Consider the following 18,144-nt stretch of genomic DNA (forward strand, 5'->3'; position numbering starts at 1 on the left):
AATGGGTAAAAAGATTCTTCTACCTTGCCCGATTTAGGTTTTCTTGTGGATGTGATAATCACTCCCAAAAAAGTGATGAAAACATAAGAGTTTGTCACATAAACTGAAAATAAAAAATTAAAGTTTTCACTCGATGGAAGATTTGAACCAAGGACTTTTCGTTCCACAGCTGCTCACCACGTTACCACGAGACCACGGCGCTCCGGCGATCCCTGTGTCCTTGATGTTGCCTATCTTCCCATGAACTACTCAGTTTGTATATTTTCCTTATTTTTTCACAGTTCCACATAACTTCTTCCTGTTTTCTCAATTGATCTGTGTTCAGTTTATCAAGGCCTATCCACTGTGCCAACTTATAACTAAATCTGAGGGGGGGGGGGGGGAGTGCGATGGGGAGGTTCCCTTGTTAGTAACGTTGCCCTAGCATGGGAACTGGACTACTTGACAACTTCTTCGCCATCTTCACACCTTTCTCCATCAGGACTGATTCTGGCTTTGGTGTAGGATATCCACATACAGTCGCCCTTAAGACTGCAGGAAAATCAAAATATATCCATTGCGTATACAGCGGTCCAAAAACATCCGTCCACTTTAGCCTCTGGCTTTTTCAGCAATTGCGCGTAATTTTTGATAGCCGAGCTTTTCCTTAATAGTCGTGTAAATATCTCCAACGTGAAGAAATTCAGCAGTGGTAGCACCAGTCAACCATCAAATCGCAGTATTTGATCCACTCATGACATTGTTGTTTGTTTTCACTCAAAGTCAAAAGACTAGTTTTGTCGATAGATGACACAGCATTCATGCTAGTTTCTGCACGTAATTATGTTGAGAGTCAGCTGTCACGCTGATCGTCTCCAACTGTATCTGCATTTCGTAACAGGTGCCACCTGTGTGGCGACGTCACCTCCCCGTTGTAACGGGACATCCTCCTCTAGCACTACTTTTCGTCAACAGTAGTTGTCGAGACCACTTTTCGTCAACAGTAGTTGTCGATACCAGTATTATTTTTCGAACTTTGGACAGGTTGCATTTCTGAAAAGTCTCATATAATTTTATACACAGTACTTTATATTTCAAGCTAAAATTTATGAAAATTAATTACTTTATAAAATGTTTTAGTCTCGATGCTATAATCGAGAAGTACTAGTTCTGAATGTACAGTAAAAATTATTTATTTTAGAAATGTTTGGAACTACGAACTATTGGCAAACTTGACTCTTCTATTATTAATTACGCATTACTGTACCGTTTACTATGTTTATTTCTTGGGTCATTTATGAAATAATAATCGAAAGTAATAATGTAAAAGAAACTAGCAGAAATTCATTTGTTTACAAAAATAGTGAACCCTTTGGAATATGGTTATTTCCGCGGAGTGAGTATTTTGTACGAACAATGTAATTTCGGCTTTGGTAATTTTAAAAATCAAAAGACTGTATGACATACTAAAATGTGGAAAATATATTTACGAAAAAACAAAAATTCTGCAATAAGAATCTTCAAATTTATTTAGATCAATGCTACCGTGATGACCTAAAATGTGACTTTTCAGCGTCAAGAATCAGACCCCTAGATAAGAAGAACTGGAACCACCTCTACATGACAAGCTAAGTAAACTAGCTTATTGTAATCTTCGCTCCTCTCAAATCTTCACTAAATGACTAATGTGGACAACAGCTGCAAGTGTGAAGGAGGGGCTAAATTACACTGTACGCAACTGCTTCAAATACGAATACAATCAGAGAGCTAGAACCGTTACCTGTATAATATAAGGGCGACAGCTGTTATCGTATAACATATGACAGTTGCTTGCCAAGAGACAAACGATATTGATGCTGTCGGGTCGGGCTGACGAGAAGACCAGCGCACTGCTTCGCGGGGGACCTAGTTCGAATATCGGTCGAGGCCCTGGTTGTCTGCGTGGGCGGCCTCTCCCACGCCTCGAGGGGCCACGCAGTGGCGCGGGGGCGGCGACGGGGGCAGGAGCGCGGGGGCGTGGCCTCCTGACCCAACGACTGCCGCTCTACTGGGTACGGACCGCGCGAGTCTGTGGGAAGCGCCTAGCCGCCTCCCGTTGGCAGTCGCTTTCCGCCTCCACCGCCGAGGTCGCTGACGCTCGTCTATGCGGCGGCACTCGAATGGGACGTAGCCGGTGTATTTACGCTCAGACATTACGAAAAGTCCGCGCTAGAGTCGGCGTAGGATGATCCTCGATAGCTAAGACCACTGTTGCCAGCTTTCAATTGCGAAGCGTAAACGGCTGCTAAAGAAGTCAGTAGACGACAATATAGTTGTGGCGTTGCCATAGAGACGTTTACAAAAAATTACATTATATGACTGACTGACGTGGGCGTGCGAAGCTACTGTGACCAGCCTACTGTCAGTAATCAACTCAACCGACTCAACTATAGCTACCCATATACACAACAACAAGTTGTTGTTGTTGTGGTCTTCAATCTGGAGTTGGAGCTCTCCATGCTAGTCTATCCTGTGCAAGTCTCTTCATCCCTACATAACTTCTGCAACCGACATCCGTTTGTATCTGCTTCGAGCCTTGGTCTCCCTCCACACTTTCCTCCCCCCTCCCCCCTACCTACATATACACTTTCCCTTCATCACAAAACTATATTTATTATTTTGAGCTTTTCCTCATTACAGAGGCTTATCTCCAACATAATAATTTACTTGGAAATTACAATACAAACAATAAACGTTCTTAAACTATAATCTCAAAATATTTCTCCAGGTGTTTCGATCTTGTGTGTCATCTTCCTCTGCGCCCATTCTCCTCACTGTGTGCTGTACATTTTGGAGCCAGGTGGTCACAGGTTGTCCTCTTCTTCTTCTCCCCTCCGGTTCCCACTCCAGTATCAATTTTGGTATTCTCGCTTCCTCCATTCGTCGTACTTGCCCGTACCACTGTAATTTCTTCCTATCCATTACGTCATATATTCTTTCTCTTATTTCCATTCTCCTTATTACTTCGGTGTTCCTTATCTTTTCTTTCCTGGAGATTCTTGCCGATCTTCTCCAAAAGTCCATCTCTAGAGCTTGTAATTTTTTAATGTTCTTCATGTTAATTGTCCAGGTCTCCGTTCCATACAGAACCACACTCTCTAATATCACAAAACTGACTATCGATAAATCCCGTCCTTTAGTCAACTTGTGCCACATCGCTTTTTCCTCCCCAATTCGAATGAGCACTTTCCGACCTACTCATCTAATTTTCAACATTCTCCTGTAGTACCACATTTCAAAAGCATCTATTTACATCTAGTCATAACTGATTAATAGCCAAGTACACTTTCGTATAAGGCTAAACCGGAAAAATATTTTCAGAAAAGACTTTATAATAGTTGAATTTATAGATTCGGTGTCAAGAGCTCGCGTAGCCGAGTGTGTGTGGGGCGGGGGGGGGGGGGGGGGGGGGGGGGAAGGTACGGTTATCGGTACTACCAGGGATTTTTCGTTGGTGGGAGGACTGGACCGGGGTATGACTGATACGTAGCGACTCCAAGGTCGAAACGTCGACAACGTCTGGGAGTGCGGAGTGCTGACCCCATGCCCCGCCATACCCTATTCAATGGTGAATAACGGAGGACGATATGGCGGTCGGTTGCTTTTCGCAAGGTCTACAGGTCCACATTGCAGGGTTTCCTTATTTTTCCGTTTACTCAATATTAAGAAATTTCGCTTTTCAGAAATGGTTTTCTTGCAATTGCCAGTCTGCCTTTTATATACTCTTTATTTCGGCCCTTGACAATTTATTTTGCTTCTCAAATAGCGAAACTCTTCTGCTCCTGTAAATCTCTTACTTCCTAATTCCTCACCATCGCTTTATTTGTAATGGAATGTAGTTAAATTTAACTACATTGCATTACTCTCCTATTACTTTTCTGGACGTTTTCTGGAAACATCCCCCAGGCTGTGGCTAAGCCATGTCTCCGCAATATCCTTTCTTTCAGGAGTGCTAGTTCTGCAAGGTTCGCAGGAGAGCTTCTGTAAAGTTTGGAAGGTAGGAGACGAGGTACTGGCAGAAGTAAAGCTGTGAGTACCGGGCGTGAGTCGTGCTTCGGTAGCTCAGTTGGTAGAGCACTTGCCCGCGAAAGGCAAAGGTCCCGAGTTCGAGTCTCGGTTGGGCACACAGTTTTAATCTGCCAGGAAGTTTCATATCTACGTTTATAGTGTTTGTAGATTTACGGAAAGCTTTTGACAATGTTGATTTGAATACACTCCTTCAAATTCTGAAGACAGCAGGGATAAAATACATTGAGCAAAAGGATCTCTACAACTTGTTCGGGAATCTTTATCTCTTTAAGCTTTTGCAATAACAAACAAAACTGCAGTAAGTGATAAAACTGTCATCTCCACTGAAGTGATCTGAAACCGGAAGACATATTGTCGCTGGATTTGCGTGTAACATCGACACCCACAGCACTGGGGCAACATTTACCTGATTACTTGGAAAAAAAAAACACGACAACAAATCAACTTTGATTCCACCAGGAACGGTTGTGCTCAGCGACCCCATACCATAAGGAAGGAAAGCCACATAGCAGTGAGTCGCAGTCCCATTAGAGTTTATTATTTTTGCAAAACTAAATTTCGGCTGCAAATAGCCATCTTCAGTGCATTTTCGTTACAGTTCAACAGACTCCCGGCATTCATATCACCATATGCTCTTACAGGTGTATAGGCAGAAGGACCCATTGTAAGAAGGGATGGTGACATGGACTGCCGCGAGTCTGTTGAGTTGTAACGAAAATGCACTGAAGATGGGTACTTATAGCCGAAATCTAGATTTGCAAGAATAATAAAAGCTAATGGGATGGCGACTGACTGCTGTGTGCCTTTCTTTCCTTACAACAACAAATCACTACAATTGCTGTATATCTCGTAACAATATAATCCACAGGCATGGAGCTCTACCATTATTACCACGTATAAATCAATGTCGTCAAATTTACCTGGATGCAGAACCTAGTCGTCCGCAGGAGTCGGCGCGCAGTTCGCTTTGCGATGCTCTGGAACACACAAAAAATCCCTCTTATGCAATGAGATATATCGATACACTGATGAAACAATCAAACACTTGCCAACTTTCTTAAAATTCATGTCTCTGTAGTTCTGCTACTGCGACGTAACAATTTTTGCACTTCTCGTTTTCTCCATTGGATTTTGAAGAGTTCACTGACCACGTATTACCTCCTGGAGAATAATTCGTCCGCAAGCCAGTCATTAATTACGCACAATGAGGCCTCTCGATTTCGATCCCCAAGATTTACCGCTCCGCATTTACCAGGATTCTGTACAGAGATTATCGTCAAAAATGGCTTAGAGTCTGCCCTGTTAGCCATTCGGTCTAACGCGGCACGTATCCGCCCGGCGGACGTGTGTCGAGGTCCGCCGGCTAACCTGTGGACGGTTTTTACGCGGTTCTCCAACTGCCCCTGTGAATGCGGGCTGGTTCCCCTTATTCCGCCTCAGCTACACTATGTCGGCGATTGCTGCGCAAACAAGTTGTCCACGTACACGTACACCACTATTACTCTACAACGCAAACATAGGGGTTACATTCGTCTGGTGTGAGACATTCCCTGGGGGGTCCACCGGGGGCCGAACCGCACAATAACCCTGAAAGAGTGGTTCGGTGTGGGGCGGCGGAGGGCTGAAGTGGACTGCGGTAGTCGTCGTGGGGTTGTGGACCACTGCGGCTGCGGCGGGGACGGAGCCTCTCCGTCGTTTCTAGGCCCCCGGTTAACATACAATGCAATGCAATACAATGGCTTAGTGATATTGTTGAAAGCGCTTGGCATTTTTATTGTGTAAGACTCGCGGCCATTGTGTCAATGACGGTTTTTACTTAACATACGCGGTTCGCAAAGTCTTTTCTTATTTTTTCAGATACGACCAGTTTCGGATTTACAAACATTTCATCATTAGATTTATGCCTTGTTACAAACTACCACGTCCCCTCTAGAACCTGAGTCATATCGGAGGAAACCCGAAAAGCGTCATATTTGAAAGAATAAAAAAAAAGAAAAAAAACGAGAAGCCACCCGAGACAAAGAAACCTTTTACAGCTGAAAGTACACATTACTAGATGTTAAAAATACCAGTAAACATGGGTGCGAAAAAGAATCGTTCATGAGATAATTCTGAAATTTTATTGAGAATGCGTTTTGGAGACTTTGCTCCACAATCAGGCGGCAATTGCGATGTTTCGCCCGGGCGCATTGCTCCCGGGAAAACCAACGACGTCGAAATATCTGTAATTGTGTGTATCTTCGTTATGTACTTTCCTACAGAGATCCACAGTTGAGCCTTAGTTACACACTCACTGGTTACAAGGGTGTAGTTTATGAAAAGTATGTGTGTGTGTAAAGTAGAAACGCAGAGCTCTTGAGGAAATTATCCAACGAAGAAACACAGGAGTGAACATACTTCGACATCGTAGGTTTCCGCGGCAGCACTGGGCCTGAACAGCCGCAACTATCAGCTGTCAGTGGAGCAAAGCGTGGGCAACTCAACGTAAACGAAAACTTGAAGCTTAGAGACTGTTTGCATTCTGTGGTTTTTATCTACAAACAATCACGAAAACAGGTTGCCAAACATGTTTACGTTTAAAAATGTGAATATTTGTTGATACCAGCTGCTGAGAGATTCATTGTTTAAAATCGAGTTAGGAAAATGGCAATGGTTAACAAACCTTTTCGATACTTTGGTAGACATACGCTTCTGTTGTGACATCTTCCAGGATTTCTTGAGGATGTTCTTTCGACCAACGCCAGAGTATGTTGTGCATACGGCTTTGACTGCCGATACGCGCCTTTTATAAGTTACATCACTACAGATCATGATATAACCAGTACAACTCACCAACACAAAGTATTATATATCCGATCAACTCTTGTAAGTAAGCTGGACCACCGGCCTATTAACCTTCCCGCGCTTTGAGGTGCCATGTCACGGATTGCTCGGCCGCTCCTGCCGGAGGTTCGAGTCCTACCTCGGGCATGGGTGTGTGTGTTGTTCTTAGCATAATTTAGTTTAAGTAGTGTGTAAGTCTAGGGACCGATGACCTCAGCTGTTTGGTTCCTTAGGAATTCACACAGATTTGAACATTTTCTTTACTAACCATCCGAAACAAACACCACAGCCGACTACCAAATGGTTCAAATGGCTCTGAGCACTATGAGACTTAACATCTCAGGTCATCAGTCCCCTAGAACTTAGAACTAGTTAAACCTAACTAACCTTAGGACATCACACACATCCATGCCCGAGGCAGGATTCGAACGTGCGACCGTAGCGGTCGCGCGGTTCCAGACTGAAGCGCCTAGAACCGCTCGGCCACACCGGCCGGCAGCAGACTACCCCAGTCACATGTTTGACTATGCTGATGTTTCTTTGACGCCTTCTCCTCTACAACTCAGCGTCTGTATTTTTATGTTTAAGCTCCATCACATCGCCTCTGCTATCAGACGGCTTTCTACTGCATCTCTTATCAACACATTCCATCTTCACGTTTTCCTATTCCATACATCCGTCACTTTCTGTGAACAAAATATCTGTTTACTGTGTATCGTACCAGCTTTGTGGTTGGATTCAGGACTTAACTAGCAGATAGAACGTAATTTTTAACGGGATGAAATCGTCTGAATGTAAAAGTAACTGCCTACCACCAGAGTGTTTTATAGGACTGCTGCCATTCGCGATAATTTTTGTCTTAAAGCTTGCAACATTGACATGACAAAAAAGAGCTTTTCTTTTGCAACAAGTTCTATTCATTCACCACGGAGATTTAGGTTTCTTATGTTGTCCTCAGGCGAGAAGTGACTCTTGCAGCGTCATGTAAAATAACCAAAGAAGAAACAGAGTTATCAGATAACGCAGAAGTTGAGATATTTAGAAATGCTAAGTTTATCCTTGATTCCAATTTTATGCAAGACGAAATTTTGTAATAAAAATCGTATCGTTGTGATTATGCAGTTTTTTCATTTGTCTCTGGTCCGTTTATCTAAGTACTTTCCTTACCGCGTCACGTGCCAGTACGCCAGCAGGCGAAACTTAATTTAACAGAGATGAGAGGTCAAAATGGTTTTCATTCATTTGGAACTATGTTGGATTTTTGACACATATGCTGAGGTTAATTATATTTTCAGTAGTTGCATGTTTCTGCCTTTCTTCGCGGCACGGAGATCACATTGTCCCTTGTAAGGATGTGTTTCGTCAGGAGCAAATTTTATACGGTCGTCAGCTTCTCTAATTTTCAGCCTCCCATCAGACATAATTTTTAGAATGGCGGGGGGTGGGGAGATGAATAGCGACAATGTATAATTTTTTCTTGTTACACATAGTAAATTCTTGCATGTGACGACGTCTTTCAGACGATGCCATTTCAATGACTTCCATTTTTTGGGGGGAACTTAGCACCACAATCAGAGACAAATGACGAGACATTCCTTTTATAGCACGCAGGCCCTCCTACTCATTCTAGGAACCTGGATACTAAATCAAAAAGTTCTGATGAAGGGCACAGATTACTGAATAAAAAGGGATGAATTTAAAAGTGAAAGAAATCGTGAGAAAATCTATGCCACCCGTAGATGAAATTAGAGCACTGCTCCCGGAAGACTGGCACCGTTTCCGGGGTACAGCAAGGACAGGAAGACGAGTTCAGGGCAACTACTTAGTTTAAAGTTTTTGCAGCTCATCAGGGGAAAGATTCAGTATGTGACGGACCAGGGATTACACTCGGACTATCGGAAAGGATAAACCAAATACAGGTTGGAAGTGCAACTTATAAATTTTTGGTAGCAGCTAAGCTATAACCATAGTGTACGCGAAAGAACTTGCCCCCTTCTAACAGCCGTGTACCGAGAGTCTCTAGAGCAACAGAAGGTTCCAAATGATTGGAAAAGAGCACAGGTAGTCCCAGTCTTCAAGAAGGGTCGTCGAGCAGATGCACAAAACTATAGACCTATATCTCTGACATCGATCTGTTGTAGAATTTTAGAACACGTTTTTTGCTCGCGTATCATGTCGTTTCTGGAAACCCAGAATCTACTCTGTGGGAATCAACATGGATTCCGGAAACAGCGATCGTGTGAGACCCAACTCGCTTTATTTGTTCATGAGACCCAGAAAATATTAGATACAGGCTCCCAGGTAGATGCTATTTTTCTTGACTTCCGAAAGGCGTTCGATACAGTTCCGCACTGTCGCCTGATAAACAAAGTAAGAGCCTACGGAATATCAGACCAGCTGTGCGGCTGGATTGAAGAGTTTTTAGCAAACAGAACACAGCATGTTGTTCTCAATGGAGAGACGTCTACAGACGTTAAAGTAACCGCTGGCGTGCCACAGGGGAGTGTTATGGGACCATTGCTTTTCACAATATATATAAATGACCTAGTAGATAGTGTCGGAAGTCCCATGCGGCTTTTCGCGGATGATGCTGTAGTATACAGAGCAGTTGCTGCATTAGAAAATTGTAGCGAAATGCAGGAAGATCTGCAGCGGATAGGCACTTGGTGCAGGGAGTGGCAACTGACCCTTAACATAGACAAATGTAATGTATTGCGAATACATAGAAAGAAGGATCCTTTATTGTATGATTATATGATAGCGGAACAAACACTGGTAGCAGTTACTTCTGTAAAATATCTGGGAGTATGCGTACGGAACGATTTGAAGTGGAATCATCATATAAAAGTAATTGTTGGTAAGGCGGGTAACAGGTTGAGATTCATTGGGAGAGTCCTTAGAAAATGTAGTCCATCAACGAAGGAGGTGGCTTACAAAACACTCGTTCGACCTATACTTGAGTATTGCTCATCAGTGTGGAATCCGTACCAGGTCGGGTTGACAGAGCAGATAGAGAAGATCCAAAGAAGAGCGGCGCGTTTCGTCACAGGGTTTTTTGGTAACCGTGATAGCGTTACGGAGATGTTTAACAAACTCAAGTGGCAGACTCTGCAAGAGAGGCGCTCTGCATCGCGGTGTAGCTTGCTCGTCAGGTTTCGAGAGGATGCGTTTCTGAATGAGGTATCGAAGATATTGCTTCCCCCTACTTATACCTCCCGAGGAGATCACGAATGTAAAATTAGAGAGATTCGAGCGCGCACGGAGGCTTTCAGACAGTCGTTCTTCCCGAGAACCATACGCGACTTGAACAGGAAAGAGAGGTAATGACAGTGGCACGTAAAGTGCCCTCCGCCACTCACCGTTGGGTGGCTTGCGGAGTATAAATGTAGATGTAGATGTTTATACTTGCTGTAGGATGGATGTTTGGGTCCAACAGTTGCGCTACCACCGTGGGAAAGCTCTCATAAGGCGTACGCAAAAACGCGTATTTCCGAAATTAAAAGGAGGATTCAATGCAACACCGGTAGAAGCACTGTTAGTAGTTCTGGGAATGTATTCAACCGGTAAACTGCCATGCACAGAATTGCTCGCTACTGGCCGAGGAAGTGGGACACAGAGTAGGTGAGAACAGGTAACTGAAGTCTTCGATACCTCTTCACCGTCTCACAAACAAACTGTCAGTTTTCAGCTTAACCTAGACCTCAGGCTAAGCTATATATCAGGCTGTCCCCAAAACCGAGAACTCAAAAAATTATGTGTTGTCACTGTTCTACTTCTCCTTGTAAACGTATGACATCACACGTCACATCATTACATCACGAGTCAAAGTCAACGTTCGATACCAGTTAGTTGAATCCTTATTTTACATACCTTTGGTGAAACTGATCCCTCGAAGGTACTGCACTGTACCAATGTGATGTGCGAAATACTTAATTGTAGTCGCTTAATAACGGTGTCAGGTCGCACGTTTCGTTCGTATTTTCTATTTCACGGACAAACGCTTTTCACGTCTCGTGTAAACGTGCTCATTTCTGGAACGACGAAAGAATCGTTGGGAATGGAGAAAGGTACTAGGTCTGAGAGGTGGGAATCAGTTCCGCCCCACCCTCTCTACGCCCAATGTGCTGAGAGAGTGACAGCCGACTTAAGGGGCTCCGGAAAGGCTCAAAATCATGAAAAGTTCAATTTTTACTTTTTTGCGTTTTCTGAATCTGCAGAGTATTACCTTTTAATAGATATATAACTTATTCAATTCCGAAGACTACAACTATTTTTAAATTTTTTTGAAATGTGTTCTACATGGGCGTGACCCACTGTGGAGCTGTTAAACTGCTGTCAAATGGTGTTATTATTAACGTCCGTGTTCATCAGGTACATTTTAGTGATGTGAGATAAAGTATGTGTTGTGGCTAACCTGTGATGGTTCAATGTATATCGCTGGTGTGATTGTCGATTGTTTCATGTTTATTTACTCTGTCGTTATCTCGAAAATATTCGTAATTAATTCTGTTTCTTGAGTCTCTGTTTTGTTGAAGTATAGTAATGAGTAAAAGTAAAGTTATTAGAAATCCTCTGAAGGCTTTTAAGAAAAGGAGAAATGTTGGAAAGCCAATGGTATGTGTTATTACTGTAAACAATAAAGACGATAACCAAGTGAGTGAACCTAACCTCTCAAGTACACCTGCCCATAGCAGTCAAAGTGGGAAAGAAAATACTTCACAGAAGAAGTTTGGTTCAATGAGTGAAAACTATGAATCTTTTATGGGCGAATCGGATGTGAATGAAATATTTGATATGTCGGTTCTCAAAGGAATTTTTTCAAACTGTGTAAGATGTATTCATTGTAGTGAAGTTGGTCTGGAACTCTCCATAATAAAGCACGTAGGACTTGCTAGTGAAATACAACTGAAATGTGATAAGTGTTCATACATGACCACCTTTTGGAACAGTGTTGCAGTAACTGCAACTGAAGAAAATGGTAGCAAAATCTACGAACACAACAACGAGCGATGCTTGCTTTAGACAAGGAACGCCTTCGGGCTGCAGACAGGGCTGTAAAGAGTCTAGAAATACAAGCAAGAGTGAACAGGAGGAGGAACAAGAGGAAGCTGGAGGAGGAGTTTGCAGAGGATGAAGATAATCGATCCTATGGACCTGGAATGCACTAAAAAGTTAATCCAATCTTTGTCGCTCGATTCCCAAAACTTTTATTTTCTCATACTAATTACATGTTTTCTAAGGATCTTCCAAACATATTTGTTTCAAACTTTCAGTAAATGTTACACAGTACCTTCTGCATAATTTAACACAGCCTTTTTCCAAAAAACTGTATATTTTTGAATATATAAATAAAAAATTGCAAAAAAATGTTGTGAATTTTCATTACAATTGAAAAAAATCATCTTTAATAACTGAACTAAAACTTTGTAAAATCCCTGTGTTAAGTTGTAGCCCATATTCCAATAAATAATCTGTAAAAATTTCAACTTCCTACCTCAAATACTTTGTGAGGAAAGATGTAATTTATAAGCGTTATTTTAACATTGCAAGTATAGGACGTTCCGGAGCCTCTTAAACACGGAACAGTGACGGTGCGTGAGAGAGCGCGAACAACATAGCGGCAGGCGTCTCCCTGAGCTGTGGATCTCTGGTCCAGTCTGAAGCGACTCGGCCTGTATGCTGGCGCCTCGCCCGGGAATTCACGAAGCCAGGGAAAGCTAGCTGTTTGGCGGCCAGCTGATCTACAAGGCAAAAGGTCTCTCTGTTCCCGCGGTTGCTGCGAGCTTGCATGTTATAGTAACTCTGACATGACGCGCGCTATGCCTTTACAGACATACGAGAAGATATTCGCACGAATGATGAAAGCGAGTGTTGATCGTTGGAGGATACCGTAATGCGCAAGCAAATGTGAAGGACGACAGCTCTACCTTCCCGTGTGTAAATGGCTTTAGTTTTACTTGGTGCGTCGGATTAGAACTGAAATTCCAGCTTTCGACGATAACCCCCACCGTCTTCTTCGGGGGGCAACTCACTGCCGTCATGCAACTAGAGATCGTGTCGATGTATGTGGTGCTGGTGGCGCCCACTGGAACGTAAACAGCTCGACGAATTCCTCTGCGGTCTGACAACGCTGGAAGTTCGCTTCCACGCACCACTAAGGTAACACAGCCGGTCCCCACTTCAAGATACTGTTGCTCGCCCTGATCTCTACGGCCTTCGTGATAACCGTGTCCGCAGTGGAGGAATGTTTTTGACTGACGGAATGGTCACGGGCTCCAAATACTGTCATTCTATACAACTATAAAAGTGCGAAACTTTCGCAGAGGTCCCCTGGTTTATTGTGTCTGTCGACCGTCCAAAAAGATGCTGCGCCCGGTTAAGGATAGTGTTGCAGTCATAGTCTCTGGATCTTACAACATATCTTCGCAGTGCTAAAGCGACTATATACAGTATGCAATCAAAAGTATCCGGACACCCCCCAAAACACACGTTTTTCATATTACGTGCAGTGTGTTGCCACCTACTGCCAGGTACTCCATATCAGCGACCCCAGTAGTCATTAGACAACGTTAGAGAGCAGAATGGGGCGCCCCGCGGAACTCACGGACTTCGAACGTGGTCAGGTGACTGGGTGTCACTTGGGTCATACGTCTATACGTGTGATTTACACATTCATAAGCATCCCTTGGTCCACTGTTTCCGCCGTGATAGTGAAGTGCAAACGCGAAGGGACACGTACAGCACTGAAGCGCACAGGCCGACGTCGTCTGTTGACTGACAGGGACTCCCGCCGGAGATTCGAGTCCTCCCTCGGGCATGGGTGTGTGTGTGTGTATTGTTCTTAGCGTAAGTTAGCTTAAGTAGTGTGTAAGTCAAGGGACCGATATCCTCAGCACTTTGGTCCCTAAGGAATTCAGACACACACATAAATACAGCTTTCCTGTTTGCTAACAATGTTTCACTAGTGCATTTTTATACCTATATATTTATATATTAAAAGGTATATCGCCTATGTGTGTCTAAGCATTTGTTACAGTAACGACTAAAAATCTGAAACGTCGGAATGGCACATTTTGAGATTTATTGGTAACAATGTTTTCCTTTTATATAGATACGTGTGTGTGTGTTAAAAATATACATATATTAAAGAATTAGGTACTTGAAAACACGACAGTATTAGAATTCAAAGCAGCTGGTCAACATTTCCCCTTTTATTTCAGATATATCCAGTAGGCATCTACATAAACACTTGAGTATTCGAATGCAACATTGTGTCAAAATATCAAATGGTTCAAATGGCTCTGAGCACTATGGGACTCAACATTTTAGGTCATAAGTCCCCTAGAACTTAGAACTACTTAAACCTAACTAACCTAAGGACATCACACACACCCATGCCCGAGGCAGGATTCGAACCTGCGACCGTAGCAGCCCCGCGGTTCCGGACTGCAGCGCCAGAACCGCACGGCCACCGCGGCCGGCGCCAAAATATCAAAGCATCTTATGAAGAACTGTTGGAGATTTGAGATTTTGAACATCCACGGTTGTACATACATAGAAAATGCAGATGTTCCTAATTCCAAATCTCGTTAAGTTTTTGACCGATTGCTTCGGAATTTTGACACAACGTTGCTTTCGTATACGTCCGCATTTTTGTACCTATTTTTTAAATGTATGTAATACATAAATTTATATAAATGTAATAATACGAAAACGTTGTTATAAAACATCTCAAAAAGATGCATATACGAGGTCATTCAATAATTAAGGAGACAAATTGGTCTGCGGAAAAAACTGTTAGTAGGGCAAGTTTGGTACTTTTATGGCTTTGAGTTGGCATCACTAGGATATGGCCTGGTCAGCTAATGTATCAACATCGTTTTGGTTGTTGTTGTTGTGATCCTCAGCCCTGAGACTGGTTTGATGCAGCTCTCCATGCTACTCTACACTGTGCAAGCTTCTTCATTTCCCAGTACCTACTGCAGCCTACATCCTTCTGAATCTGCTTAGTGTATTCATCTCTTGGTCTCCCTCTACGATTTTTACCCTCCACGCTGCCCTCCAATACTAAATTGGTGATTCCTCGATGTCTCAGAACATGTCCTAGCAACCGATCCCTTCTTATAGTCAAGTTGTGCCACAAGCTCCTATTCTCCCCAATTCTATTCAATACCTCCTCGTTAGTTATGTGATCTACCCATCTAATCTTCAGCATTCTTCTACAGCACCACATTTCGAAAACTTCTATTCTCTTCTTGTCCAAACTATTTATCGTCCACGTTTCACTTCCATACATTGCTACACTCCATACAAATACTTTCAGAAACGACTTCCTGACACATAAATCTATACTCGATGTTAACAAATTTCTCTTCTTCAGAAACGCTTTCCTTGCCATTGCCAGTCTACATCTTATATCCTCTCTACTTCGACCATCATCAGTTATTTTGCTCCCCAAATAGCAAAACTCCTTTACTACTTTAAGTGTCTCATTTCCTAATCTAATTCCCTCAGCATCACCCAACTTAATTCGACTACATTCCATTATCCTCGTTTTGCTTTTGTTGATGTTCATCTTATACCCTCCTTTCAAGACACTGTCCATTCCGTTCAACTGCTCTTCCAAGTCCTTTGCTGTCCCTGACAGAATTACAATGTCATCGGCGAACCTCAAATTTTTTAATTCTTCTCCATGGATTTTAAATCCTACTGCGAATTTTTCTTTTGTTTCCTTTACTGCTTGCTCAATATACAGATTGAATAACATCGGGGATAGGCTACAGCCCTGTCTAACTCCCTTCCCAACCACTGCATCCCTTTGATGTCCCTCGACTCTTATAACTGCCATCTGGTTTCTGTACAAATTGTAAATAGCCTTTCGCTCCCTGAATTTTACCACTGCCACCTTCAGAATTTGAAAGAGAGTATTCCAATCAACATTGTCAAAAGCTTTCTCTAAGTCTACAAATGCTAGAAACGTAGGTTTGCCTTTCCTTAATCTTTCTTCTAAGATAAGCCGTAGGGTCAGTATTTTCTCCGCCGGCCGGAGTGGCCGAGCGGTTCTAGGCGCTACAGTCTGGAACCGCGCGACCGCTACGATCGCAGGTTCGAATCCTGCCTCGGGCATGGACGTGTGTGATGTCCTTAGGTTAGTTAGGTTTAAGTAGTTCTAAGTTCTAGGGGACTGATTACCTTAGAAGTTAAGTCCCATAGTGCTCAGAGCCATTTTTTGAGTATTGCCTCACGTGTTCAAACATTTCTACGGAATCCAAACTGATCTTCCCCGAGGTCGGCTTCTACTAGTTTTTCCATTCGTCTGTAAAGTATTCGCGTTAGTATATTGCAGCTGTGACTTATTAAACTGATAGTTCGGTAATTTTCACATCTGTCAACACCTGCTTTCTTTGGGATTGGAATTATTGTATTCTTCTTGAAGTCTGAGGTTATTTCACCTGTCTCGTACATCTTGCCCACCAGATGGTAGAGTTTTGTCAGGACTGCCTCTCCCAAGGCTGTCAGTAGTTCTATTGGAATATTGTCTACTCCCAGGGCCTTGTTTCGACTCAGGTCTTTCAGTGCTCTGTCAAACTCTTCACGCAGTATCGTATCTCCCATTTTATCTTCATCCTCTTCCATTTCCATAATATTGTCCTCAAGTACATCGCCCTTGTATAGACCCTGTATATACTCCTTCCACCTTTCTGCTTTCCCTTCTTTGCTTAGAACTGGGTTTCCATCACAGCTCTTGATATTCATGCAAGTGGTTCTCCTTTCTCCAAAGGTCTCTTTAATTTTCCTGTAGGCAGTATCTATCTTACCCCTCTTGAGATAAGCCTCTACATCCTTACATTTGTCCTCTAGCCATCCCTGCTTAGCCATTTTGCACTTCCTGTCGATCTCATTTTTGAGGCATTTGTATTCCTTTTTGCCTGCTTCACTTACTGCATTTTTGTATTTTCTCCTTTCATCAATTAAATTCAATATTTCTTCTGTTTCCCAAGGGTGTCTACTAGCCCTCGTCTTTTTACCTATTTGATCCTCTGCTGCCTTCACTATTTCATCCCTCAAAGCTACCCATTTTTTTTCTACTGTATCTCTTTCCCCCATTCCTGTCAATTGTTCCCTTATGCTCTCCCTGAAACTCTGTACAACCTCTGGTTCTTTCGGTTTATCCAGGTCCCATCTCCTCAAATTCCCACCTTTTTGCAGTTTCTTCAGTTTTAATCTATAGTTCATAACCAATAGATTGTGGTCAGAGTCCACATCTGCCCCTGGACATGTCTTGCAATTTAAAACCTGGTTCCTAAATCTCTGTCTTACCATTATGTAATCTATCTGATACCTTTTAGTATCTCCAGGGTTCTTTCATGTATACAACCTTCTTTCATGATTCTTGAACCAAGTGTTAACTATGATTAAGTTATGCTCTGTGCAAAATTCTACCAGGCGGCTTCCTCTTTCATTCCTTAGCCCCAATCCATATTCACCTACTATGTTTCCTTCTCTCCCTTTTCCTACTATCGAATTCCAGTCACCCATGAGTATTAAATTTTCGTCTCCCTTCACTACCTGAATAATTTCTTTTATCTCATCATACATTTCATAAATTTCTTCGTCATCTGCAGAGATAATTGGCATATAAAGTTTTACTACTGTAGTAGGCGTGGGCTTCGTGTCGTTTTGGTTATGACCTCAAAAATACATTTCAAGATAGCGTGTCCGCTGAATGATCCACATTAGTTGAACAACATTCTGTTATTCGTTTTTTACTTGCTGAAGGCGAGAAACAAGTGAATATGTACTGTAGAATGTGTAAAGTTTATGGTGAAGGTTGTATGAATCGTGCAAATTTTTACAAGTGGACAGAGCAGTTCAAAAATGGTCGCGACTATGTGACTGACGAGCACTGTTCTGGCCGACCAGTTGCTGTTACAACTCCCTCACTTGAAAGTTGAATCGACGACATTATTCGTGCCGACTGCCTTGTGACTATAGAAATTATAGCTGATAAGGTTCGACTTAGTACTGGTACAGTTCATAACATTATTTGTAACAATCTGAAGTTCCGCAAAACATACGCAAGATGGGTCCCAAAGGAGTTGACGCAACTACGTAAGGAAACAAGGTTGAGAGTGTGCATAGAGCTAAAGAAACGTTATGAAAGAGAAGGTGAGCACTTCCTCAACAAAATTTTAACTTGTGGTGAAACTTGGGTTTGCTGTTATGAGCCAGAATCAAAAGACAAACCATGGAGTGGAAGCACACCAGCTCACC

At 42.7% G+C, this 18,144-nt stretch overlaps 1 protein-coding gene across 1 annotated transcript in view; it reads right to left on the reverse strand.

Moving 5' to 3' along the window:
- LOC124802771 (heparan-alpha-glucosaminide N-acetyltransferase-like) overlaps positions 1–18,144 on the reverse strand; it is a 314,616-nt gene that overhangs the window by 174,707 nt on the left and 121,765 nt on the right. Inside the window, exon 2 of the mRNA XM_047263768.1 lies at positions 4,968–5,024. The gene's annotated coding sequence lies outside the window, so the exon portion shown is untranslated. The remainder of the gene's footprint in view (positions 1–4,967; positions 5,025–18,144) is intronic.

This window comes from Schistocerca piceifrons, chromosome 1 (genome assembly GCF_021461385.2).
Source record: "Schistocerca piceifrons isolate TAMUIC-IGC-003096 chromosome 1, iqSchPice1.1, whole genome shotgun sequence".
Taxonomy (NCBI): domain Eukaryota; kingdom Metazoa; phylum Arthropoda; class Insecta; order Orthoptera; family Acrididae; genus Schistocerca; species Schistocerca piceifrons.